Genomic DNA, 27,254 nt, shown 5'->3' with positions numbered 1-27,254 from the left:
CCCACATACAGGATTCACCCAACCTCTCTCTGTGCCTCAGTTTGCCCATATAGAAAATGGGGATGATAATAGTTCTTAGCTAATGGGGCTGTTGGGAGGATGGGCCCCTTATTTCCTATTTGCTCTCAGATCTAATCCCATTCTTCTCTGCTGTACTCTATGTTTGGGGCAGGGTGGGTAGGTAAGCAGCCTCTACAAATTCATTCTCTTGGCTGCCTTGCAGTTTGCTCCATCCAACAGGAGGCCTGGCAGGTGATGGGAGGACAGGCAGGTGATGGAAGGGCAGAAAGAAGTAAGGGTCAGGGAGGGTATCCCCTTCTTTCTTGGGGGGCATCTCCAGCGGCTGCTGCTCTGTGATTTCCGTTTCTCCTAAGCAGCCTTACTTTCCTTGGTCGCAGCTGTTGCCCAGGTGGCTTTAGCTCCTAGCTCTTTTTAGCACCTGGCTTTGTCCTAGGAACAGCCCTAGGGAGGGGAGTGATCCATTGTTGCTAATCTCTAGTCTGCCTCAGTGTCACCTTCTGTTGTTTCAGCTCTTCTAAGACCTTTCTTAGTAGAATTCTGCATTAAAGTCCACTAGTGGCTGTCTGCCATGGGCTGTTTTCCACACTGTGCCGTGGCTGATACAGAGGATTGCTTGAGATAATGCCTCTGCCAAGTACGGAGTGCAGTAATCAGTGCCCAGTCAATGGTAGCTTACAAAATGTACTGACTTACCTCTTATTAGATTCTCTGAGGCCAGTCTGTGCCAGGCAGATCCCTGCTTAATCACAGCTCCTGAATCACTGTCTGAATCATTTCTCGTCCATCCAGGCTGCCTAGGTCCACAGACCTGGGTTTGTCTTGATCTATTCTGCTCTAATCTTTACAGAGCAAAGGGCACGTGGATTCCTCCATGACATTTATGACACATCACCATTCTCTTTTGTGTTTTCCAAACTTCTTACTAGGATTTAAAAAGCCCTACTTGGGAGTGCCTGCTGTTTTGTAACAGGAACAGTGATGGCCTCTTGGAAGCTCTGGGTCACAGGTCCCATCCCTGGCCCAGCACAGTGGGTTAAAGAATCTGGTGTTGCCACAGCTGCAGCTCAGATCTGATCTTAGGCCTGGGAACTCCATATACTGCAGGGAAGACAAAAATGAAAAATTAAATTAAATTAAATTAAATTAAACTTTAAAAAATAAATAAAAAGCCCTATTTTATCTGGTCCCTCAGGCTCCCCAGCCCCTCCCTCTGCCAATTTCCCCCTCACTCCCTCCAGCTGGCACTGGCTTTTGTTCAGTTCACTCTCTCTCGGGCAAGCCCTGTCCTCTCTCAGGGCTTTGGCAGGTGTAGTTCCCTCTTCTTGGAAAGGTCTATCCTGGTCTCCTTCACTGTCCTTCTCACACCCCAGCTGCAAGGTGGCCGCTGCCTTAGAGAGGCTCCCGGATCACCTTATCTAGTGCCAATCACCTCTGCTATTCTCCATGACAGATGCTGTTGGATCTTCAACTGCACTTTCTATGACTTGTTGCAATTCTGTGTGTTTGCTTGTTTTCATTTCTCTCTCTCCCTACTCTCTCCCCACCATCGTGCTACAGGCCTTTAGTCTGCTGATTCCACCAGGGTGGGATCTATGGGTGACATCTTCATCTGTACATCCTTGGTGCCTAAAAATGATGCTTAGCACAGAATGGGTCCTCAGCCAATGTAGTATGAATGAGTGAATGTTGAATTCATCTGTCTCCAGTCTGCTCATGTCAAGGGTCCCCAGAGGTCCAATGGCCATCAGTGTTGGATCCTCGTCCCCTCCCTTTCCCTGGCACTTGTGCTGTGAGCCAGAGGCCCTGGCTTGATTCAGGCTGGTCTCCTTCACCACTGCTCCCTGCCTACTCCCTGCACGGCATGTGTCGCTCCATCCGCCCCCCACCCATTATGCTCAGCCACTGGGACCTTCGCTGAGGCTCCTGAGACTCCAGACCCTCCCCACAGTCCTCCCACATTCACTCTCCTTCTGCAGACCTGCCACGTCTAAGGCCTGCATCAGACCCATCCCAATCGGAGGCAGAAGCAGAACCCTCCATCCTGAGCCCCTTCTCAGCGCCTGGGCCTTCCTGGCCTCCCCCTCTTCAGACAACTTCTTACCACACAATACAGCTTGACTCCACACGGAAAGCAAAGGCCCATTCAGTGTTTGTCTTCTTGGTGACTGATGTCTAGTCAACAGTTTCCCATTCACTGGCTTTCAGTAACAAAAAAGGCTGTTTAATGGCAAGGACTTGGCCTCCTTCAACAGAACCTCAGGACTTCAACCACAGAGTCTGGCTACATCCTGGGAGAAGGAAAAATAGCTTTCCTAAGAATGAGCTAATAATTTTTTTGTTGTTGCTGGTTTTTTTTTTTTTTTTTTTTTTTTTAATGACTTGTAAGCTAATTTCTTCATTACCTGGCTCTAGCAGATACTGTTCCAGTGCCCTGGTTCCAACTCTAGAACTAGTGTCCTGCCCTGAGGCCCTGCTAGTGGCTGAAAGCCTGGAACCCTATCTTGCTCCTGCTGACCCTCCTTCCTGGGGGCAGGGGGTGAGGGATGGAGGGGATTGAGGCTCAGCTTTGCCTTCTCACCCACGGGATAGGAGATGCTAAGACAGCTCTCCCTAAAGCTTGACTGCCTCCTGCTTGGTTTTTTGGAGTTTTAACTTCATCTACTGATGGAGCTATTTTCAATCAAACTGAAGTATTTATTCTGCCACAAAAGTGGTAAAAGTGAGTCAAAGAGGGTGTTGTTGAAACTTGGCCTCTGTCCACCAGTGCTAAATAAAAACGTGGAGATGGAGTTTTGGGCGAAGGAGAAAAAAATAGCTTTATTGCTTTGCCAGGCAAAGGAGGTCACAGCAGGCTAATGCTCTAAAGACTGTGCCCTCCTTTGGGAGAGAAGAGGAAGTGATTTTATAGTTTGGGAGTAGAAAATAGGGCTGCAGATAAGGATCTGGGTAGATGCAAGTTTTCATTCTTCTTCAAAGCTGGTGTTTGGTGGCCCCAGGACTGCTTCTGTTGGTCCTCCTCTCTGGTTTTCATTCGTTGGGGATTTTAGTTCTGCAAAAAATCAAAGATATTTTTATATACATTTCTTGAGGAGAAACCAGGACTCTGCCCCAAGGCTGCACTCTTGTTTTTTCTTGACTTCACCTCCCTGGTCTCTGCATCCCCTCTCTTCTCTGATTAGCAACTGTTTGAACCTACCCTTTGTAACTCAGGAAGGCCATGGAAGCTGAAGCTTATTCTCTAAAAATAAGAAATGGGTGACACAGAAAGACTTGTGCCCAGGAGCCCCACAGGGCCCTGCTTGGTTTCAGGGGTTCCAAGTGACAAGCTCCAAGGTCACTTCCATTGCCATCTTCCAGTGGGATACATTGGTAGGGACTATTTCTCAACTCTTTTTTCTCATATGTTTGAGTTATTCTAGCAGCTGGAACTATGTTTAAAAATTAAATACAAGTCAGGAATGCATTTGTCTGCAAGTAATAGAAAATAAGATTATGGTGGCTTCAACAGATAGAAAATTAACAAAATCCAGATGGGTGTGATTGGTAGCATGGAGTTTGAATATTAACTTACAGAGCAAACGGAGGAAAAAAATGAAAAACCAGCAGTGCCAGCTGTATCCATCCTCTTTTACTAGGATAGAAAAACTTCTCCAGAAATCCTCAAGGTTGACTTTCTTTTAGGTGTCATTACCTAGAACTGGATCTTAAAACTATCTTGGCTGAAGGGAGAGTTAGAATATTAGAGAACAAGATTATCTTAATTAACTCAGATATACTGATTTGCTCTTTCTTCAGGGATGGGCAAGAGATTACCCTGAATAAAATCAGGCTTCTAATTGCCAGGAACCCAGAAGGAATGGGGATATTGGACCAATAGTTCTCAGTGTCTGGCCCAAATCAACTGAGTTTTAGAAGCCACAGGCTAATGAACTTGATGCTTATTTTTTGTTTGGGGACACAGTTATCAAACAGGAGTTACATAAGTCTTCTAGCAGTCTCCTCCTGTGTTGTCTCCACAAAAGAGTGCCTGGCAGGCAGTAGGCATTCTATACATATCTGTCAAATAAATGAAGAAAATGAACCCAGAGGAACAAAGATGATGAGAACATCTTTGGATTCAGGAAGAGTAAGTCAGCCCAAACTTTATTTTCTTTAAAATTTTTGATAGAGTAATTGTTATATTTGAGATCAGGGCATGTCATAGATATTTTATCAATGGATTTCAGCAAGCCAGTTGACATTGTTCCTCTGGCACAATATTCTGGCAGAGAAAAAAAGCACAAGTCATAATTTGATGGATGTAGCTGAAGCAAATACTTAGTGAGAAATTTATAGCAGTTGAATACCTGGATAAGAAAAGGAAACAGGTGTCAACTCAAATCACTGATTTCAGGGCTGTATTTCAAGGTGTTAAGAGTTCCAGCCTTCGTATGGGGTGTTTTCAACTATCATTCAGTTCAAAGTACTTTCTAATTTCCATTATTATTTATCCTTTAAAGTGTGGATTTATTTGTTTTATTTTAAAGTGTGTTACTTTTCATATATTTGGAGATTTTTCAGATACCCCCAAGTTAATGATTTCTAATTTTCATTGTGGTCAGAGTACATGTTTATATGATTTGAATCCTTATAAATCAATTGAGACGCTTTACGGCAGGTTTTACCAGGACATATTCTGTGTTCACTTGAAAAAATGATATTCTATTGGTGGGTGTAGTGTTCTATAAATGTCAATTAGGCCAAGTTGGTCGATAGCACTGTACAAGACTTTACTGATTTTTTTTTTTTTTTTTGCCTTCTTCTCTTGTCAGTTGTGAAGAGAGAGGTGTTGAAATTGCTATTTCTAACCATGGATTTTTCTATTTCTCCTTGTAATTCTGTCAATTTTTGACTCATATTTGGAAGCTCTGTATTAGATGCAAAAATGTTTAGAATTGTTTTTCCCCTTGATGGATTGTTTCCTTTATCATTATGAAATGGTCCTGCTTATTTCTGGTAATATTTTTTTTTGATCTTTTTTTGTCTTTTTGCCATTTCTTGGGCCACTCCCATGGCATATGGAGGTTCCCAGGCTAGGGGTCGAATCAGAGCTGTAGCTGCTGGCCTACACCACAGCCATAGCAACTCAGGATCCTAGCTGCATCTGTGACCTACACCACGGCTCACAGCCACACAGGATCTTAACCCACTGAGCAAGGCCAGGATCAAACTCTCATCCTCATGGATTGTAGTTGGGTTCGTTAACCACTGAGCCATGACAGGAACTCTGAGTGATTTCTTTTTTTAATGATTCTACTTTATTTTCTTCATTAATGTATTAGCTAAAACTCTTTGTTTTGCTTTTATAGCAGTTGCTTTAAGTGTTGGAGTATACATCTTTAACTTATCATGTTTACCTTCAAGTATATTATTATACCACTTTATGCTTAATTTAAGAATATTACAACAGAATATTTCCCCCTTTCTAGATGTTGTGTTGTCATCAAGTATTTTATTTTTACATATGTTATAAACTCCCTGAATAGTTTTTTATTTTTGTGTTAAGCAATTATCTTTTAAAAGAGTTTTAAAAAGAAGAAAAATATTCCTACAGATTTATGATTTCTTGAGCTCTTAACTCCTTTATGTTGATTCAAATTTCCATCTGGTTGTATTTTCTTTCTACTTGAAGTAGTTTCTTTTAACATTTCTTGTAGTAAGTGTCTGCTGGTGGTGAAGTCTTTCAGATTTTGTTTGTCAGATATGTCTTTATCTTGTGTTTGAAATAACATGTTTGCGGAAAGAATCCTACATTGACAGTTTTCTCTTTGAGTACTTTAAATATGCTGCTTCACTGTCCTCTCATTTTGCATATTTCTGATGAGAAGTCTGCTGGTCTTCTTTTTTGTTCCTCTACACAGTTATGTGTCTTTTTTTCTGTTTGTAAGATGTTCACTTTATCACTGATTGTAAGCAATTTAATTGAGATGTTCCTTCAGCTTTCTTCATGCCTCTGCTTACAGTTTGTAGAGCTTCTTGGATTTCTGAGTTTATATTTTTAATCAAATTTTCAGCCATTATATTTTCCCAAGTGTTTTTCTGATATTTCTCCTTTTCTTCAGGGAAGCTGATTCCATGTATATTAAGCTCACTGATACTCTGTTCACCTTTATTTTCAGTCTTTGCTTTTTTCCTTTTGTGTTTTATTTTGGATAGTTTCTATTGAAATATTTTCAGGTTGTTTAATCTTGTTTTTTCAGAATGCCTAATTTGCTATTAGTCCTGTACAAGTGGTGTGTGTGTTAAAAATCTCAGACAATGGTTTTATAATCTCTAGATGTTTGGTTTGGGTTTTTTTTTTTTTAGATTTTCCACATGTATAATTAACATGCTCCATCTTTCCTCTACCTTCTTGGACTTATTTAATATAGTTTAAATTATTTTAAGTGTCTTTATTTAGCAGTTTTATCATCTGTCATTTCTGGGACTCTTTCTTTTTTTTTTTTTAATAATTTTTTTTATTTTCCCACTGTACAGTGAGGGGGTCAGGTTATCCTTACATGTATACATTACAATTACATTTTTTCCCCCACCCTTTCTTCTGTTGCAACATGAGTATCTAGACAAAGTTCTCAATGCTATTCAGCAGGATCTCCTTGTAAATCTATTCTAAGTTGTGTCTGATAAGCCCAAGCTCCTGATCCCTCTCACTCCCTCCCTCTCCCATCAGGCAGCCACAAGTCTCTTCTCCAAGTCCACGATTTTCTTTTCTGAGGAGATGTTCATTTGTGCTGGATATTAGATTCCAGCTATAAGTGATATCATATGGTATTTGTCTTTGTCTTTCTGGCTCATTTCACTCAGGATGAGATTCTCTAGTTCCATCCATGTTGCTGCAGATGGCATTATGTCATTCTTTTTTATGGCTGAGTAGTATTCCATTGTGTATATATACCACCTCTTCCGAATCCAATCGTCTGTCGATGGACATTTGGGTTGTTTCCATGTCCTGGCTATTGTGAATAGTGCTGCAATGAACATGCGGGTGCATGTGTCTCTTTAAAGTAGAGCTTTGTCCGGATATATGCCCAAGAGTGGGATTGCGGGGTCATATGGAAGTTCTATGTATAGATTTCTAAGGTATCTCCAAACTGTTCTCCATAGTGGCTGTACCAGTTTACATTCCCACCAACAGTGTAGGAGGGTTCCCTTTTCTCCACAGCCTCTGGGACTCTTTCAATTGATTAATTTTCCTCCTCATTATGGTCCATTCTCCCATTCTTCCATGCTTCTTTTTGCATTCTGGATTTTTTTTTTTCTTTTTTCTTTTTCTATTCTTTTCTTTTATTTTTTGGACCATGCCTGTGGCATGAGGGAGTACCTGGGGCCAGGGATCAAATCAGTGCCACCACAGCAACCTGAGCTGCTGTGGTGACAACACTGGGTCCTTAATCTGCTGCACCACAAGGGAACTCCCTGTTTGATGATTTTTGATTGAAAGAGAGACTTTTGAACTCTACCTTGTTGGGTGCTAGGTATTTTTTATTTCCTCTAAGTATTCTTGTGCTTTGCTTTGGGATATTTTGTTCTTGGAAAGCTTCACCCCTTGGGGGCTGTCTTTTAAGATGTTAGGTAGGACTAGAGCAGCATTTACTCTAAGATTAATTTTACGCACTACTGAGGCAAGACTTTTTGAGTTGTGAATCATGAGATTTTCTGATTTGGGGCCCAGGATCACACCCTATTCCTGGTCCTGCCTGTTCACTGGGTATCTTTTCACTCTGCCTTGTGGGAGTAGGAACATTTCTCTGCCCTGTGCATTCCTTGGTGATTGCCACCTCTGTGTAGGTGGTTCTTTGCCTGGCCATGAGTAGCATCCTCCCACTCATGTGTTAGCCCACTGAAGACCAAAGCAGGACTTTTTCAGGTCTCCAGAGCTTCCTCTTTCTCTGGACAGCTCTCTTCCTTCTGGTAATCTACTCTCAACTCCCCGCTGCTTTGGCCTTCCTGGTCTCCCACTTCCATCTCCTAAGCTCAGGAAGTCTGCTGAGCTCCTCCTGGATTACCCTTCTCTGCACTAGAGCCTGGCAACTCTTTCTAGTCCGTAAGCTGAGGCAATCACAGTGCTTACCTCATTTGTTTCCCTTTTCCTTTTGGACCGCTGTCCTGCACTGCTGCCTGTTTTATGTACTTCGCTTGCTCTTGTTGTCTTAGCAGATGAGTAAATTCAGCCCTTGTTGCTACACCTTGACTGGCTAGACTGGATCTGGATTATTATAAATTATTGTGGTTCTGTTGATAAAAGATTGCCAAGGGTGTCACTTGTTTCCAAAACAATTCTCATTAAGTAATCCTAAACACATTGCATTCCACATCTCCTGCAAGTACAGTAAACTCTTGTGCAATGTGTGTTATAGAAGAGTTCCCTGTAGAAGAAGTTTATGTAGGACACCCTAATTTTCCTCTCTGGCTTACCTGTTCATTCCTGTAATGGTCTACTTCACTTCTCATTACTTTCTCTTTAGCAGTGACTTCAAATCCTGCGACTTTCCTCTATTTTCTCCCTTTTCTTTCTCTTTCTCTCTTAATTTTATTAGAATAAAATCTACATACAAAGTTGTGTTAACTCTCTTTAATGTCAGGGACTAGTAATCTGTACACACATTTCATTACATGTTGGAATGAGAATTCATCTCATTCTATTCAACACATGCCTTGCGTTCTTAGGTGTGTGTTTGGAGCTAAGGTGTGTCTAGGGGTTGAATAAAGACAGTGTCCTTGATTTCAAGAAGCTCAAAGCCTTTTTTTTTTTCTTTTTTGTCTTTCGTCTTTTTAGGGCCGCACCCACAGCATATGGAGGTTCCCAGGCTAGGGGTCATATTAGAGCTGTAGCCGCTGGCCTACGCCAGAGCCATAGCAATGTGGGATCGGAGCCGCATCTGCGACCTACACCACAACTCACAGCAATGCCGATCCTTAACCCACTGAGCAAGGCCAGGGATCGAACCTGCAACCTCATCGTTCCTAGCCGATTCGTTAACCACTAAGCCATGACAGGAACTCCTCAAAACCTTTTTTTTTCAATGAATAACCATTCCTGCTGTTTTGAATTGTTTGGGGATGGATTTATTAACAGAAATTTGCAAGAAAAGGAATTCTTGCTTTTCTTCTCGTTCCTCAGCTTGGACAAGTATTTACTGATGTTTACCATAACAATGTATGGTAGTGTTACCCAAGAAACTGCAGCATTGATGATGAGTTCATGATCTTGTGGAAGAATGACAGAAATTGATAAAAACCCAAGGTGTGGCACCACAGTAAATCTGAGATTTCACAGGACAGAGTGATTATGATGGGCTGAAGAGATTTGGGGAGGCATGGAGACCTAGTTCAGGAAAGAACCAGAAAATTTAGGGGAGTGGTGTGAACATAATTTGGAGTATAGGTGCCCATGGTTTGACTAGGGACAATCTGAGAGGCTCGGAAAAAGTAGAGGCCTATCTGTGCAAGCCTTAGATGCCAGGCTCAGGCATTTGGACTGTGGGCAGCTCTGGATGTTTTTTTGGTGGGTGGACATGGGCAGAGATTGTTTAGAAGAGAGGGTTAGGGTTCCCGTGTGCAGAGAGGAGGACTGGTGGCAGGTGTGAGGGCAGGGACTATGCCTTAACGATCTTTGTATCCTCAGCTGCTAGTTCATACTTAATGTCTGTTGCTTAAGTGCCTGCAAAGGTTATCTTTTTCCTTCTAAATTGCTAATCTCTTGATAACCAATGGCCTTGGCAATGGCATGACAAATATTGTGAAAGAAATTCTTTGTGCCGCTGGTTATTTTGTTTCAACGACTGAGGGTAGGGACATTTGGACTCAGGCTTTTCCAAGCCTCATTTGTTTCTCTTTTTTTTGTCTTTTTTGTTGTTGTTGTTGCTATTTCTTGGGCCGCTCCCGCGGCATATGGAGGTTCCCAGGCTAGGGGTCGAATCGGAGCTGTAGCCACCGGCCTACGCCAGAGCCACAGCAACGCGGGATCCGAGCCGCATCTGCAACCTACACCACAGCTCACGGCAACACCGGATCGTCAACCCACTGAGCAAGGCCAGGGACCGAACCCGCAACCTCATGGTTCCTAGTCGGATTCGTTAACCACTGCGCCACGACGGGAACTCCTGTTTCTCTTTTAATTCATTTTCTTTCTTTAAGGCAACTCAGACTCTGGAAAATTACACAGCAGGGCCATTCCTAATCCCCACCTCCCTCATGCTTAATAAATTCTGCAGCGATTTACAAATCTCAAAAAAGGCAGCCCACACCTACACAAGTAAGCCCAGACTGCCCACGTGCACACTCCCAGGAGAGGCTGGCGGAGAACTCCCAGACGGGCAGCGTTCACACAATGCAGACAGGTGCACACACACTCAGTGACTCAGCGCCCAGGCAGAAGCACCGCGCGTTTAGGCAGCACACACTGGACTTGGCCACACGGGCACACTTGTGGGCCCACCTTCTACACTCAGATCCATCCACAGCACTCAAGGCCACCAGCCATCCGAAGAAGCCCCGACCCCTGGCCCTCGCCCGCGGGGAAGTGGCCAGTTCGTGGCTCAGCACGTCACTCCGGGCGCCCGTTGCGTCATCAGGGCGCGACTGGCAGCCGCGCCGGCGGAGAATTGAAGTACGGGCAGCTGCAGAGCTGAAGCCGGCGGAGCTGCGGGCGCGAGCGGCCGGGGCGGGAGCGGGCTGCGGGAGGCTGCTCAGGCCGGGAGCGCCGGGACAGGTGCGTGGTCGCCCTCTTGCCGAACCCGGCGCGACTCCCGCAAGCTGCCGGAAGGTCCGCTCCCCCAACTCCCTCCCTCGAGCTCCCGGGTTCCCCGGAGAAATGGGCCTGGCTCGTGCCCGCGTGGGGGTCGGACTTGTTCTCTACCCGGGAGACGCGGCTGCGTCGGGGCTTCTCCTGGGCGGGGGGACAATCCCTGTGGGCTCAGTCCCCAGCGCACCCAAAGGGGACGTGGGGGCTTTGGCGTTGAGAGCAGCTGGTGCTGGGGACCGTCCGACGACAGATGAGCACTGATTGGATTGAGCACTCACCGTGTGTAAGACACTGTGCCAGGCGCCTTATATGTACTATCCAATCCTCCCAGCAACCCGGGAGGTAAGCTTTATCAGATCATGCCCATTTTCCAGATGGGGAAACCAAGGCATGGAAGTTAACTTGTCCAAAGTCACATAGATGGTAACTCGGATATGTTTGGCTTCAGAGCTGGCCCTCCTCCCGCTGTCACTTTTAAAACCCATAGTTGGCTCCCATGAACCGATAGCCTGGCGCCTCCAGGATTTTTATTTATTTATTTATTTATTTCGGTACTTATGGAGCTTGGGACAAACGTAGGGAGGGAGGAATGAGGCGTGGACTTAGCATTGGCGCGAGACTCTTTCCACCTCCTCCCCTCCGCTCATCGCTGGGGCCAGTTTAGTCTTCATTTTCTCAGGCAGTAACCGGCTCCCCCTCTTGTAGCTACATTCTGCACCTGAAACTGATAGAGCTGAGTTTTATTTTGTAATACAGCAGAGTTTTCATGCTAGGTGCGTTGCTTTACAATTCTCTCTACTCGCCTATTACGTTAGATTGTTACTTATGTAACATTGTTAAGGGTGTATGTAGTTATGCTGAGGACAACAGTTACCACAGTAAATCCATGTGGGGATTGTAAAGAAATCAGAATCTACCCTCCAAGGAACACTGTTAACCTGGACGTGACCTTTCAAGGTTTTAAAAGACTAATTTAAGGCCAGGTGAGAAATAGCCGAAAGTTAAACATAATTTGGAAAAAAAATGAAAAAAAAAAAACACCACAAAACATAATTTGAGAGGTTTGTTAGAAAATTCTTATATTTTAGGTTAATATATATTTTCTTTATGCAGTGCACTGCTGGTAAATCTTTTTTCCTAAGGTAGGAAAAGGCTTATTGAAAAAATATGAAAGCTTATAAATCAGACGTTTGAAAACGGTGAACTTTTGTTTTAGGGCTTTGCGGATGTATTAAAAGGGTAAATTTCATTTAAAGCAGCACAAAAAAATTAAGAGCTTAATTCAATCTAAGTGGCAAACTTTAGAGGTACCCTCATTACCTTTACCCATTTTACATTGCATAGTATATATGGCCAAAAATTCCAGCACATCATTTTTCAAAATGATGTACTTGCGTGCGTACATGAAACTTTAATTTAATAAATGCATGTCTGTATCCTTGCAGGAGCTATTCAGTTATCAACACAAATGAAATAATTCTTTGTCACATACCTGAAATAAGCTATTATTTATCATTGCAAATTCATAGCTGTTTTGTTCAGGAAGTCTAAAGATACAAATGTTAATTTTTTTTTATCAGAATGCAGTTCCTTTATACACATCAAAGTCCATTTCTGCACTTGAACCTAACACGGTGGAAGTCCTCCATAGTTCACTTGATATCCTGTCATGACTCAACATAATATAGAAATCAGAATTTTGAGTTCTAATATTTATTCTCTGGACTGCCCATTAACTTCAGTGGTATATATTTTTTGTAGCGCATGATTTGGAAGTTACTCTTTGTGACATGGATGAATCTGCACTGACACTTGGCACAATAGACGTTTCTTATTTGCCAAATTCATCTGAATACAGTATTGGTCGATGTAAGCATGCAAGTGAGGAATGGGTAAGTCTAAGCATTCAGCCTAAAGATGTTCGTTTCTGTGTCGTTTATGAAGGTGCAAACATTGGAAGCAACATAAATTCAAATAGAGGTTAATAGCTTCAGAAACTTCCTCCTGTTGTTAGAAGGTTTGTTGATGAAGTCTAATATTTAAAAATACTTTTGGTACTCTGTTACTGGAAAGAAGAAAACTTGGGTAGGAAATTTAAGTACTGTGATTGTATTAAAAAGCAGAACACTTTTGGAGTTCCTGTCGTGGCTCAGTGGTTAACGAATCCGACTAGGAACCATGAGGTTCCGGCCATGAGGTTCGATCCCTGGCCTTGCTCAGTGGGTTAAGGATCCAGCATTGCCGTGAGCTACGGTGTAGGTTGCAGACACGGCTTGGATCCTGCATTGCTGTGGCTCTGGTGTAGGCTAGTGGCTACAGCTCCAATTAGACCCCTAGCCTGGGAACCTCCATATGCCGCAGGAGCAGTCCAAAAAATGGCAAAAAGACAAAAAAAAAAAAAAGCAGAACACTTTTGCATAGAAAAAATACCCTATTAGTGATTTTGGGTGATAAAATTATGAGGAGTTTTTTTTTTTCTTCTTTCCATATCTGTTTTCCATAATTACATTTCATGTGTGTGTATTTTGTAATGGAAATAAAACCTTATTTTAAAAATTGAGAATGGGAAATTTTAGTATGAATCCCAATCCAAATGCATAATTGTTTTCTCTGTGTCAATATAACATGACATGTTTTAAATATTTCTTGGGCACTGTCTGCTTTAGATAAAAAGTGATGTTTTGGAGTTTTGGATTTTTTTTGGTTTGTTTTTGAGAATGTTATGTCAGTGGAAGTTGAGCATCTAATGAACTCAAAGTTACGAAAAAATCGTTTAGAGCAGAAGAGCAGAGTTTAACCTTAATTGAATACAGCAGCTATCATTTTCAGTTCCAGACTTTATCTTGTTAGGATAAAGGATTGCTATATGTTTACTTTGTTTTTCATTGAAAGTAAAATATTAATAAGCTATATTATAACAACTTGCTTACTCTGTAATCTTTGTAGTTCTTTTGTGGAGCATATGATTTTAGAGGGACTGAGATGAATTGCTAGCATAGGGCTCTGGGAGTCTGGCGTTATTCCTCCTGCTACTGTCAGAAGGCTATCTGACCCTTTACAACTTAGTTTTGAAACTTGAATGCCGTTTGAGTGTTGCCATGGTGTTCTTGGCTGCTCAGTTTTTGCTTATGCTTTGTTCCAAGTGGCGGTCATGGAGGGAGTACCTTGAATGACAATACCTCTGAGAAATACATGCAACCAGAAGGAAAATATGTCAGACGTTTCTCTTCTATCTGAAATAGCTTACTTTTAGAGATCAAGTGGGCAAGTTTAATTCTCTTGCCATTCACACACCATTTTTTTTTATTATTATTTATTAGGGTGAGTGTGGTTTCAGACCACCTGTCTTCAGATCTGCAACCTTAAAGTGGAAAGAAAGCCTAATGAGCCGGAAAAGGCCCTTTGTGGGACGATGTTGTTATTCCTGTACTCCTCAGAGCTGGGTAAGAATGTTACCTTTCATATCTTTGTTGATGTTTAATCAACACAGTGAAATATGTGACATAGATTTCCAACTTGTGTGAATTTTATTATTTTGGAGTCTTAAGGGACTTAACACATTTTTAGAACTTAGGCCCTAGTTTAGAAACTAAATATTCTAAGTGAAGATGTTGACCTGCTTTTTCTTTCCATTGATTAATTCAGTGAATGAATATTGGTCTAATTGTTGATGCCAGGCACTTTTTTTTTTTTAAGTTTTCGTTTTAGTATGACTTTAGGGGGAGACTAGATCTTACTTTCAGATAACTCTTCCAAAGAGTTGCTGGGAACCTTCAAGTAACTTCAGCATGTTGAACTTTAGCACTCAACATTAAAATCCTAGCAAGATGAGAGAGAGAGAGAAAGAGACAGAGAGCATGTGCTAATGAGCAGGACAGAATACAAAGTAAAGCTGTGGCTTTGCCATGCTCTCTCTTTTGCTAAGTGTCTGTCCCTAGGGGAGAAGGGTAGGGTGTCTGTTGACTCTGTGATAGTGATGGATGTTCACTAAAATATTAGGATGAAGATTCAAGAAAGACTGTGCATGAATTTGTTGCTTGTATTTCGGTGAAAAAACACAAGCCATCCACATTACAGTGTAGTATTGGAGTTGACTGGCTAAGAAGTATGCTTCTGGGGGCATTTTGCCAGCGGGATGAGTTAGCATAGGAAGGGAGAATTGAGCACGGCTGTGTTCTAAGGCAGTGGAGTTCATTGCTTTATAAAAGGTATCCCTGACTGGTAAGCTCTCTCTGGGATGGGCCAGTTATCAGGACATTTAAGTGCCATTTATTAACCCTGCCATTTACAGAGGTTGCTTAAACCTGTGTGAATAGCTAAAAGCGCTGTGTGAATTTTCCGCTTAGGATGGCTTGTCAGAAATAGAATTCTGCATCTGGTATAAGGAATTTACTAATCTGGGAGAGATTTGTGTGATACCAAAGCAGTCTATGTTACATATTCAGTCTGCCTAAGAACGTCTCGATAGAAATACTTTCCTCTTAAATCACAGGTGCCTTGTTGCAAGAATTTGGTAGAGGTGAAGGATCATGGAAATTTCTAATCTAGGAGTAAGGCCAGTTCAGATTAATAGGTCAGGAGAAATAAAGACTTGAATAGAAGATCATGTGGCTTTTCTTTTAGATCTAGCATCTCAACCTAATTCTAATTTTGACTGCTTAAAAGATCAAAACAATACCTTAACTCTAATGTGTTCTTCAGTCAGAAGAGGGTATAGGGGATTATTTGGTGGTGGTGATGGTTTGGGGGTAGGGGTAGGTGAGTAGTATAACAGATAATTGATTTTCACCTAAACATAGTACCTGACAGAGCTGAACTTGATCTTATATTCTTCATGGCATGCATATTTAAAATAACTTTTGTTTTATAATACTTTTATATTTTTTTTTTTATTTTTGTCATTTGCTGCCTTCTCTTTGAAATCTATTTTCTGTTTCTCAAAAGTGGTATCACAAGTATTTTTACATCTTTTGTTTAGGGTACATTAGGCTTTCTCAGCATTTACTTATGGAAAGTTTGCCTTTTTGCTGACATTGTTAAAGTTATGGACTTTCTCTTTTTAGCAGAGCTATTTCTGGATTTTCTTTCAAGATTGCCTGTACAGAGGGTGACCTTTAGTCATACATTTTTCTCATTAAGTAGACAGTCATTTTAGGGGAATAGAGAGACCACACTCATTGAAGCAAAACCTGGGATTGAATCCTAAACTTCTGCCAGCCTCAATTTTCCTATCTATAAAATGGGGATAATAATTCCATGTGTCAGGATTATTGGGAGATTTAGTAATCTCACAATAACTGCATTGTACTTAACATCAATTTTTTTGTATTTTGGAAACCCTGAGATATCCACTATTCCTATCAATGGCTTAAGCTGTCTGTGACTTTAACTCTTTTGGTTGGGGGTGGGAGTGGGGCAGGAAAGGGAGAGGCTTTGTCCTTTGCAAAGTGCCGATGATTAATTTTGAGTTTGTAACCTTTTTTGAAGGCAAAAAATTTACTTTTTTAATGAAAAAAACAAATTAAAAGGAATTGAAGATGAAATATAATGTGCTAATGACATAATTGTTTACATTTACCTGTTTTTTTATTTTTAACATTTTTTATTATAGTTGATTTACAGTGCTCTGCCAATTTCTGCTGTACAGCAAAGTGACCCATTTATACAGCTACCTATTTACATTCCTTTTCTCACATTATCCTCCATTCTGATCCATCACAAGTGATTGGATATAGTTGCCCATCCACTCCAAATGCAACAGTTTTCATCTATTAACCCCAGACCCCCAATCCATCCCCCTTCTCCCTGGCAAACACAAGTCGGTCCTCCATGACCGTGATCTGCTTCTGGTTTATAGATAGATCATTTGTGCCATATTTTAGACTCCACATACAGGTGATATGACATGGTGTCTGTCTTTCTCTTTCTGCCTTATATTTCACTCAGTATCAGAGTCTCTAGTTCCATCCATGTTGCTGAAAATGGCATTAGTTTGTCCTTTTCTGTGGCTGAGGTCTATGCCATTGTATATATGTACCATGTCTTCTTAATCCATTCATTTCTCTTGAATAGTTTCTTTTAACATTTCTTGTAGTAAGTGTCTGCTGGTGGTGAAGTCTTTCAGATTTTGTTTGTCAGATATGTCTTTATCTTGTGTTTGAAATAACATGTTTGCGGAAAGAATCCTACATTGACAGTTTTCTCTTTGAGTACTTTAAATATGCTGCTTCACTGTCCTCTCATTTTGCATATTTCTGATGAGAAGTCTGCTGGTCTTCTTTTTTGTTCTCTACACAGTTATGTGTCTTTTTTTCTGTTTGTAAGATGTTCACTTTATCACTGATTGTAAGCAATTTAATTGAGATGTTCCTTCAGCTTTCTTCATGCCTCTGCTTACAGTTTGTAGAGCTTCTTGGATTTCTGAGTTTATATTTTTAATCAAATTTTCAGCCATTATATTTTCCCAAGTGTTTTTTCTGATATTTTCCTTTTTTTCAGGGAAGCTGATTCCATGTATATTAAGCTCACTGATACTCTGTTCACCTTTATTTTCAGTCTTTGCTTTTTTCCTTTTGTGTTTTATTTGGATAGTTTCTATGAAATATTTTCAGGTTGTTTAATCTTGTTTTTCAGAATGCCTAATTTGCTATTAGTCCTGTACAAGTGGTGTGTGTGTTAAAATCTCAAGACAATGGTTTTATAATCTCTAGATGTTTGGTTTGGGTTTTTTTTTTTAGATTTTCCACATGTATAATTAACATGCTCCATCTTTCCTCTACCTTCTTGGACTTATTTAATATAGTTTAAATTATTTTAAGTGTTTTATTTAGCAGTTTTATCATCTGTCATTTCTGGGACTCTTTCTTTTTTTTTTTTTAATAATTTTTTTTTATTTTCCCACTGTACAGTGAGGGGGTCAGGTTATCCTTACATGTATACATTACAATTACATTTTTTCCCCCACCCTTTCTTCTGTTGCAACATGAGTATCTAGACAAAGTTCTCAATGCTATTCAGCAGGATCTCCTTGTAAATCTATTCTAATTGTGTCTGATAAGCCCAAGCTCCGATCCCTCTCACTCCTCCCTCTCCCATCAGGCAGCCACAATCTCTTCTCAAGTCCAGATTTTCTTTTCTGAGGAGATGTTCATTTGTGCTGGATATTAGATTCCAGTTATAAGTGATATCATATGGATTTGTCTTTGTCTTTCTGGCTCATTTCACTCAGGATGAGATTCTCTAGTTCCATCCATGTTGCTGCAAATGGCATATGTCATATCTTTTTTATGGCTGAGTAGTATTCCATTGTGTATATATACCACTCTTCCGAATCCAATCTCTGTCGATGGACATTTGGTTGTTTCCATGTCCTGGCTATTGTGAATAGTGCTGCAATGAACATGCGGGTGCATGTGTCTCTTTAAGTAGAGCTTTGTCCGGATAATGCCCAGAGTGGGATTGCGGGGTCATATGGAAGTTCTATGTATAAGATTTCTAAGGTATCTCCAAACTGTTCTCCATAGTGGCTGTACCAGTTAACATTCCCACAAACAGTGAGGAGGGTTCCCTTTTCTCCACAGCCTCTGGGACTCTTTCAATTGATTAATTTTCCTCCTCATTATGGTCATTCTCCCATTCTTCCATGCTTCTTTTTGCATTCTGGATTTTTTTTTTTCTTTTTTTCTTTTCTATTCTTTCTTCTATTTTTTGGACCATGCCTGTGGCATGAGGGAGTACCTGGGGCCAGGGATCAAATCAGTGCCACCACAGCAACCTGAGCTGCTGTGGTGACAACACTGGGTCTTAATCTGCTGCACCACAAGGGAACTCCCTGTTTGATGATTTTTGATTGAAAGAGAGACTTTTGAACTCTACTTGTTGGTGGCTAGGTATTTTTTATTTCCTCTAAGTATTCTTGTGCTTTGCTTGGGATATTTTGTTCTTGGAAAGCTTCACCCTTGGGGCTGTCTTTTAAGATGTTAGTAGGACTAGAGCAGCATTTACTCTAAGATTAATTTTACGCACTACTGAGGCAAGACTTTTTGAGTTGTGAATCATGAGATTTCTGATTTGGGGCCCAGGATCACAACCCTATTCCTGGTCCTGCCTGTTCACTGGGTATCTTTTCACTCTGCCTTGTGGGAGTAGGAACATTTCTCTGCCCTGTGCATTCCTTGGTGATTGCCACCTCTGTGTAGGTGGTTCTTTGCCTGGCCATGAGTAGCATCCTCACTCATGTGTTAGCCCACTGAAGACCAAAGCAGGACTTTTCAGGTCTCCAGGAGCTTCCTCTTTCTCTGGACAGCTCTCTTCCTTCTGGTAATCTACTCTCAACTCCCCGCTGCTTTGGCCTTCCTGGTCTCCCACTTCCATCTCCTAAGCTCAGAAGTCTGCTGAGCTCCTCCTGGATTACCCTTCTCTGCACTAGAGCCTGGCAACTCTTTCTAGTCCGTAAGCTGAGGCAATCACAGTGCTTACCTCATTTGTTTCCCTTTTCCTTTTGGACCGCTGTCCTGCACTGCTGCCTGTTTTATGTACTTCGCTTGCTCTTGTTGTCTTAGCAGATGAGTAAATTCAGCCCTTGTTGCTACACCTTGACTGGCTAGACTGGATCTGGATTATTATAAATTATTGTGGTTCTGTTGATAAAAGATTGCCAAGGGTGTCACTTGTTTCCAAAACAATTCTCATTAAGTAATCTAAAACATTGCATTCCACATCTCCTGCAAGTACAGTAAACTCTTGTGCAATGTGTGTTATAGAAGAGTTCCCTGTAGAAGAAGTTTATGTAGGACACCCTAATTTTCCTCTCTGGCTTACCTGTTCATTCCTGTAATGGTCTACTTCACTTCTCATTACTTTCTCTTTAGCAGTGACTTCAAATCCTGCGATTTCCTCTATTTTCTCCCTTTTCTTTCTCTTTCTCTCTTAATTTTATTAGAATAAAATCTACATACAAAGTTGTGTTAACTCTCTTTAGGTCAGGGACTAGTAATCTGTACACACATTTCATTACATGTTGGAAGAGAATTCATCTCATTCTATTCAACACATGCCTTTGCGTTCTTAGGTGTGTGTTTGGAGCTAAGGTGTGTCTAGGGTTGAATAAAGACAGTGTCCTTGATTTCAAGAAGCTCAAAGCCTTTTTTTTTTTCTTTTTTGTCTTTCGTCTTTTTAGGCCGCACCCACAGCATATGGAGGTTCCCAGGCTAGGGGTCATATTAGAGCTGTAGCCGCTGGCCTACGCCAGAGCCATAGCAATGTGGGATCGGAGCCGCATCTGCGACCTACACCACAACTCACAGCAATGCCGATCCTTAACCCACTGAAGCAAGGCCAGGGATCGAACCTGCAACCTCATCGTTCCTAGCCGATTCGTTAACCACTAAGCCATGACAGGAACTCCTCAAAACCTTTTTTTTCAATGAATAACCATTCCTGCTGTTTTGAATTGTTTGGGGATGGATTTATTAACAGAAATTTGCAAGAAAAGGAATTTTTGCTTTTCTTCTCGTTCCTCAGCTTGGACAAGTATTTACTGATGTTTACCATAACAATGTATGGTAGTGTTACCAAGAAACTGCAAGCATTGATGATGAGTTCATGATCTTGTGGAAGAATGACAGAAATTGATAAAAACCCAAGGTGTGGCACCACAGTAAATCTGAGATTCACAGGACAGAGTGATTATGATGGGCTGAAGAGATTTGGGAGGCATGGAGACCTAGTTCAGGAAAAGAACCAGAAAATTTAGGGGAGTGGTGTGAACATAATTTGGAGTATAGGTGCCCATGGTTTGACTAGGGACAATCTGAGAGGCTCGGAAAAAGTAGAGGCCTATCTGTGCAAGCCTTAGATGCCAGGCTCAGGCATTTGGACTGTGGGCAGCTCTGGATGTTTTTTTGGTGGGTGGACATGGGCAGAGATTGTTTAGAAGAGAGGGTTAGGGTTCCCGTGTGCAGAGAGGAGGACTGGTGGCAGGTGTGAGGGCAGGGACTATGCCTTAACGATCTTTGTATCCTCAGCTGCTAGTTCATACTTAATGTCTGTTGCTTAAGTGCCTGCAAAGGTTATCTTTTTCCTTCTAAATTGCTAATCTCTTGATAACCAATGGCCTTGGCAATGGCATGACAAATATTGTGAAAGAAATTCTTTGTGCGCTGTTATTTTTGTTTCAACGACTGAGGGTGGGACATTTGGACTCAGGCTTTTCCAAGCCTCATTTGTTTCTCTTTTTTTTGTTCTTTTTGTTGTTGTTGTTTGCTATTTCTTGGGCCGCTCCCGCGGCATATGGAGGTTCCCAGGTAGGGTGTGAATCGAAGCTGTAGCCACCGGCCTACGCCAGAGCCACAGCAACGCGGGATCCGAGCCGCTCTGCAACCTACACCACAGCTCAGGGCAACCCGGATCGTCAACCCACTGAGCAAGGCCAGGACCGAACCCGCAACCTCATGGTTCCTAGTCGGATTCGTTAACCACTGCGCCACGACGGGAACTCCTGTTTCTCTTTTAATTCATTTTCTTTCTTTAAGGCAACTCAGACTCTGGAAAATTACACAGCAGGGCCATTCCTAATCCCCACCTCCCTCATGCTTAATAAATTCTGCAGCGATTTACAAATCTCAAAAAAGGCAGCCCACACCTACACAAGTAAGCCCAGACTGCCCACGTGCACACTCCCAGGAGAGGCTGGCGGAGAACTCCCAGACGGGCAGCGTTCACACAATGCAGACAGGTGCACACACACTCAGTGACTCAGCGCCCAGGCAGAGCACCGCGCGTTTAGCAGCACACACTGGACTTGGCCACACGGGCACACTTGTGGGCCACCTTCTACACTCAGATCCATCCACAGCACCAAGGCCACCAGCCATCCGAAGAAGCCCCGACCCCTGGCCCTCGCCCGCGGGGAAGTGGCCAGTTCGTGGCTCAGCACGTCACTCCGGCGCCGTTGCGTCATCAGGGCGCGACTGGCAGCCGCGCCGGCGGAGAATTGAAGTACGGGCAGCTGCAGAGCTGAAGCCGGCGGAGCTGCGGGCGCGAGCGGGGGGGCGGGAGCGGGCTGCGGGAGGCTGCTCAGGCCGGAAGCGCCGGGACAGGTGCGTGTCGCCCTCTTGCCGAACCCGGCGCGACTCCGCAAGCTGCGGAAGGTCCGCTCCCAACTCCCTCCCTCGAGCTCCCGGGTTCCCCGGAGAAATGGGCCTGGCTGTGCCCGCGTGGGGTCGGACTTGTTCTCTACCCGGGAGACGCGGCTGCGTCGGGGCTTCTCCTGGGCGGGGGACAATCCCTGTGGCTCAGTCCCCAGCGCCCCAAAGGGGACGTGGGGGCTTTGGCGTTGAGAGCAGCTGGTGCTGGGGACCGTCCGACGACAGATGAGCACTGATTGGATTGAGCACTCACCGTGTGTAAGACACTGTGCCAGGCGCCTTATATGTATATTCCAATCCTCCCAGCAACCCGGGAGGTAAGCTTTATCAGATCATGCCCATTTTCCAGATGGGGAAACCAAGGCATGGAAGTTAACTTGTCCAAAGTCACATAGATGGTAACTCGGATATGTTTGGCTTCAGAGCTGGCCCTCCTCCCGCTGTCACTTTTAAAACCCATAGTTGGCTCCCATGAACCGATAGCCTGGCGCCTCCAGGATTTTTATTTATTTATTTATTTATTTCGGTACTATGGAGCTTGGGACAAACGTAGGGAGGGAGGAATGAGGCGTGGACTTAGCATTGGCGCGAGATCTTTCCACCTCCTCCCCTCCGCTCATCGCTGGGGCCAGTTTAGTCTTCATTTTCTCAGGCAGTAACCGGCTCCCCTCTTGTAGCTACATTCTGCACCTGAAACTGATAGAGCTGAGTTTTATTTTGTAATACAGCAGAGTTTCATGCTAGGTGCGTTGCTTTACAATTCTCTCTACTCGCCTATTACGTTAGATTGTTACTTATGTAACATTGTTAAGGGTGTATGTAGTTATGCTGAGGACAACAGTTACCACAGTAAATCCATGTGGGGATTGTAAAGAAATCAGAATCTACCCTCCAAGGAACACTGTTAACCTGGACGTGACCTTTCAAGGTTTTAAGAATAATTTAAGGCCAGGTGAGAAATAGCCGAAAGTTAAACATAATTTGGAAAAAAATGAAAAAAAAAAAAAAAAAAAAAACAAAACCACAAAACATAATTTGAGAGGTTTGTTAGAAAATTCTTATATTTAGGTTAATATATATTTTCTTTATGCAGTGCACTGTGTGAAATCTTTTTTCCTAAGGTAGGAAAAGGCTTATTGAAAAATATGAAAGCTTTAGCTAAAATCAGCACGTTTGAAAGATCAACGTGGAAACTTTTGTTTTTAGGGCTTTTGCGGATGTATTAAAAGGGTAAATTTCATTTAAAGCAGCACAAAAAAATTAAGGCTTAATTCAATCTAAGTGCAAACTTTAGAGTACCCTCATTACCTTTACCCATTTTACATTGCATAGTATATATGGCCAAAAATTCAGCACATCATTTTTCAAAATGATGTACTTGCGTGCGTACATGAAACTTTAATTTAATAAATGCATGTCTGTATCCTTAGGAGCTATTCAGTTATCAACACAAATGAAATAATTCTTTGTCACATACCTGAAATAAGCTATTATTATCATTGCAAATTCATAGCTGTTTTTTGTTCAGGATAGTCTAAAGATACAAATGTTAATTTTTTTTTATCAGAAGCAGTTCCTTTATACACATCAAAGTCCATTTCTGCACTTGAACCTAACACGGTGGAAGTCCTCCATAGTTCACTTGTATCCTGTCATGATCAACATAATATAGAATTCAGAATTTTGAGTTCTAATATTTATTCTCTGGACTGCCCATTAACTTCAGTGGTATATATTTTTTGTAAGCCATGATTTGGAAGTTACTCTTTGTGACATGGATGAATTGCACTGACCTTGGCACAATAGACGTTTCTTATTTGCCAAATTCATCTGAATACAGTATTGGTCGATGTAAGCATGCAAGTGAGGAATGGGTAAGTCTAAGACAATTCAGCCTAAAGATGTTCGTTTCTGTGTCGTTTATGAAGGTGCAAACATTGGAAGCAACATAAATTCAAATAGAGGTTAATAGCTTCAAGAAACTTCCTCCGTTGTTAGAAGGTTGTTTGATGAAGTCTAATATTTAAAAATACTTTTGGTACTCTGTTACTGAAAGAAGAAAACTTGGGTAGGAAATTTAAGTACTGTGATTGTATTAAAAAGCAGAACATTTTGGAGTTCCTGTCGTGGCTCAGTGGTTAACCGATGACTAGGAACCATGAGGTTCCGGCCATGAGGTTGATCCCTGGCCTTGCTCAGTGGGTTAAGGATCCAGCATTGCCGTGAGCTACGGTGTAGGTTGCAGACCGGCTTGGATCCTGTTGCTGTGGCTCTGGGTAGGCTGTGGGCTAAGCTCCAATTAGACCCTAGCCTGGGAACCTCCATATGCCGCAGGAGCAGTCCAAAAAATGGCAAAAAGACAAAAAAAAAAAAGCAGAACACTTTTGCATAGAAAAAATACCCTATTAGTGATTTGGGTGATAAAATTATGAGGAGTTTTTTTTTTCTTCTTTCCATATCTGTTTTCCATAATTACATTTCATGTGTGTGTATTTTGTAATGGAAATAAAACCTTATTTTAAATTTGAGAATGGAAATTTTAGTATGAATCCCAATCCAAATGCATAATTGTTTTCTCTGTGTCAATATAACATGACATGTTTTAAATATTTCTTGGCACTGTCTGCTTTAGATAAAAAGTGATGTTTTGGAGTTTTGGATTTTTTTTGGTTTGTTTTTGAGAATGTTATGTCAGTGGAAGTTGAGCATCTAATGAACTCAAAGTTACGAAAAATCGTTTAGAGCAGAAGAGCAGAGTTTAACCTTAATTGAATACAGCAGCTATCATTTTCAGTTCCAGACTTTATCTTGTTAGGATAAAGGATTGCTATATGTTTACTTTGTTTTTCATTGAAAGTAAAATATTATATAAGCTATATTATAACAACTTGCTTACTCTGTAATCTTTGTAGTTCTTTTGGGAGCTATGATTTTAGAGGGACTGAGATGAATTGCTAGCATAGGGCTCTGGGAGTCTGGCGTTATTCCTCCTGCTACTGTCAGAAGGCTATCTGACCCTTTACAACTTAGTTTTGAAACTTGAATGCCTTTGAGTGTTGCCATGGTGTTCTTGGCTGCTCAGTTTTTGCTTATGCTTTGTTCCAAGTGGCGGTCATGGAGGGAGTACCTTGAATGACAATACCTCTGAGAAATACATGCAACCAGAAGGAAAATATGTCAGACGTTTCTCTTCTATCTGAAATAGCTTACTTTTAGAGATCAAGTGGGGCAAGTTTAATTCTCTTGCCATTCACACACCATTTTTTTTTATTATTATTTATTAGGGTGAGTGTGGTTTCAGACACCTGTCTTCAGATCTGCAACCTTAAAGTGGAAAGAAAGCCTAATGAGCCGGAAAAGGCCCTTTGTGGGACGATGTTGTTATTCCTGTACTCCTCAGAGCTGGGTAAGAAGTTACCTTTCATATCTTTGTTGATGTTTAATCAACACAGTGAAAATATGTGACATAGATTTCCAACTTGTGTTTTTAGTTCTGCAAAAATATCAAAGATATTTATATACATTCTGGGAGAACAGGACTCTGCCCAAGGCTCACTTGTTTTTTCTGACACCTCCTGGTCTTGCATCCCTCTCTTCTCTGATAGCAACTGTTTGACTACCCTTGTAATCAGGAGGCATGGAAGCTGAAGCTTTTCTCTAAAAAAAAATTAAAGAAAACTGTGCCAGGGGGGGGGTTCAAGGAAAAGGTACTCATTGCCCCGTGGAGGAGATTTCTAACTCTTTTTTCATAGTTGAGTTATCTACAGCTGGAACTAGTTTAAAAATTAATACAAGCAGGAATGCATTGCTGCAATAAGAATAGATATGGCTTCAACAGATAGAAAATAACAAAATCCAGATGGTGATTGTAGCATGGAGTGAATATAATTACAAGAAAGAGGAAAAAAATGAAAAACAGCATGCCAGCTGTATCCATCCTCTTTTACTAGGATAGAAAACTTCTCCAGAAATCCTCAGGTTGACTTTCTTTTAGTGTCATTACCTAGAACTGGATCTTAAACTATCTTGGCTGAAGGGAGATTAGAATATTAGAGAACAAGATTATCTTAATTAACTCAGATATACTGATTTGCTCTTTCTTCAGGGATGGGCAAGAGATTACCCTGAATAAAATCAGGCTTCTAATTGCCAGGAACCCAGAAGGAATGGGATATTGACCAATAGTTCTCAGTGTCTGGCCCAAATCAACTGAGTTTTAGAAGCCACAGGCTAATGAACTTGATGCTTATTTTTTGTTTGGGGACACAGTTATCAAACAGGAGTTACATAAGTCTTCTAGCAGTCTCCTCCTGTGTTGTCTCCACAAAGAGTGCCTGGCAGGCAGTAGGCATTCTATACATATCTGTCAAATAAATGAAGAAAATGAACCCAGAGGAACAAAGATGATGAGAACATCTTTGGATTCAGGAAGAGTAAGTCAGCCCAAACTTTATTTTCTTTAAAATTTTTGATAGAGTAATTGTTATATTTTGAGATCAGGGCATGTCATAGATATTTTATCAATGGATTTCAGCAAGCCAGTTGACATTGTTCCTCTGGCACAATATTCTGGCAGAGAAAAAAAGCACAAGTCATAATTTGATGGATGTAGCTGAAGCAAATACTTAGTGAGAAATTTATAGCAGTTGAATACCTGGATAAGAAAAGGAAACAGGTGTCAACTCAAATCACTGATTTCAGGGCTGTATTTCAAGGTGTTAAGAGTTCCAGCCTTCGTATGGGGTGTTTTCAACTATCATTCAGTTCAAAGTACTTTCTAATTTCCATTATTATTTATCCTTTAAAGTGTGGATTTATTTGTTTTATTTTAAAGTGTGTTACTTTTCATATATTTGGAGATTTTTCAGATACCCCCAAGTTAATGATTTCTAATTTCATTGTGGTCAGAGTACATGTTTATATGATTTGAATCCTTATAAATCAATTGAGACGCTTTACGGCAGGTTTTACCAGGACATATTCTGTGTTCACTTGAAAAAATGATATTCTATTGGTGGGTGTAGTGTTCTATAAATGTCAATTAGGCCAAGTTGGTCGATAGCACTGTACAAGACTTTACTGATTTTTTTTTTTTTTTTTGCCTTCTTCTCTTGTCAGTTGTGAAGAGAGAGGTGTTGAAATTGCTATTTCTAACCATGGATTTTTCTATTTCTCCTTGTAATTCTGTCAATTTTTGACTCATATTTGGAAGCTCTGTATTAGATGCAAAAATGTTTAGAATTGTTTTTCCCCTTGATGGATTGTTTCCTTTATCATTATGAAATGGTCCTGCTTATTTCTGG

General features: G+C 41.5%; 2 long non-coding RNA genes across 5 annotated transcripts in view; one reads left to right on the top strand and one right to left on the bottom strand.

Annotated features, from left to right (window-relative positions):
• LOC110255180 overlaps positions 1–15,095 on the top strand; it is a 35,951-nt gene extending 20,856 nt beyond the window's left edge. Inside the window, exons 1-3 of one of the 4 annotated variants that reach the window (XR_002338675.1) lie at positions 10,641–10,771; positions 12,566–12,696; positions 14,125–15,094. This is a non-coding gene — a long non-coding RNA (uncharacterized LOC110255180). Of the gene's footprint in view, positions 1–10,640; positions 10,772–10,806; positions 10,826–10,988; positions 11,147–12,565; positions 12,697–14,124 lie in introns of those variants that run through there. The other 3 variants (XR_002338677.1, XR_002338678.1, XR_002338676.1) reach the window with 3 other exon arrangements.
• Positions 156–10,589, bottom strand: LOC110256751. Its single transcript, XR_002338679.1, has 2 exons — positions 10,499–10,589; positions 156–2,309 (listed from the first exon to the last, which is right to left on the bottom strand). It is a non-coding gene; the product is annotated as an uncharacterized LOC110256751 (long non-coding RNA).

Source organism: Sus scrofa, chromosome 14, assembly GCF_000003025.6.
Source record: "Sus scrofa isolate TJ Tabasco breed Duroc chromosome 14, Sscrofa11.1, whole genome shotgun sequence".
Classification (NCBI taxonomy): Eukaryota; Metazoa; Chordata; class Mammalia; order Artiodactyla; family Suidae; genus Sus; species Sus scrofa.
Note: the sequence above shows the minus strand (reverse complement) of the source record. Positions and strands in the feature narration are given on the sequence as shown.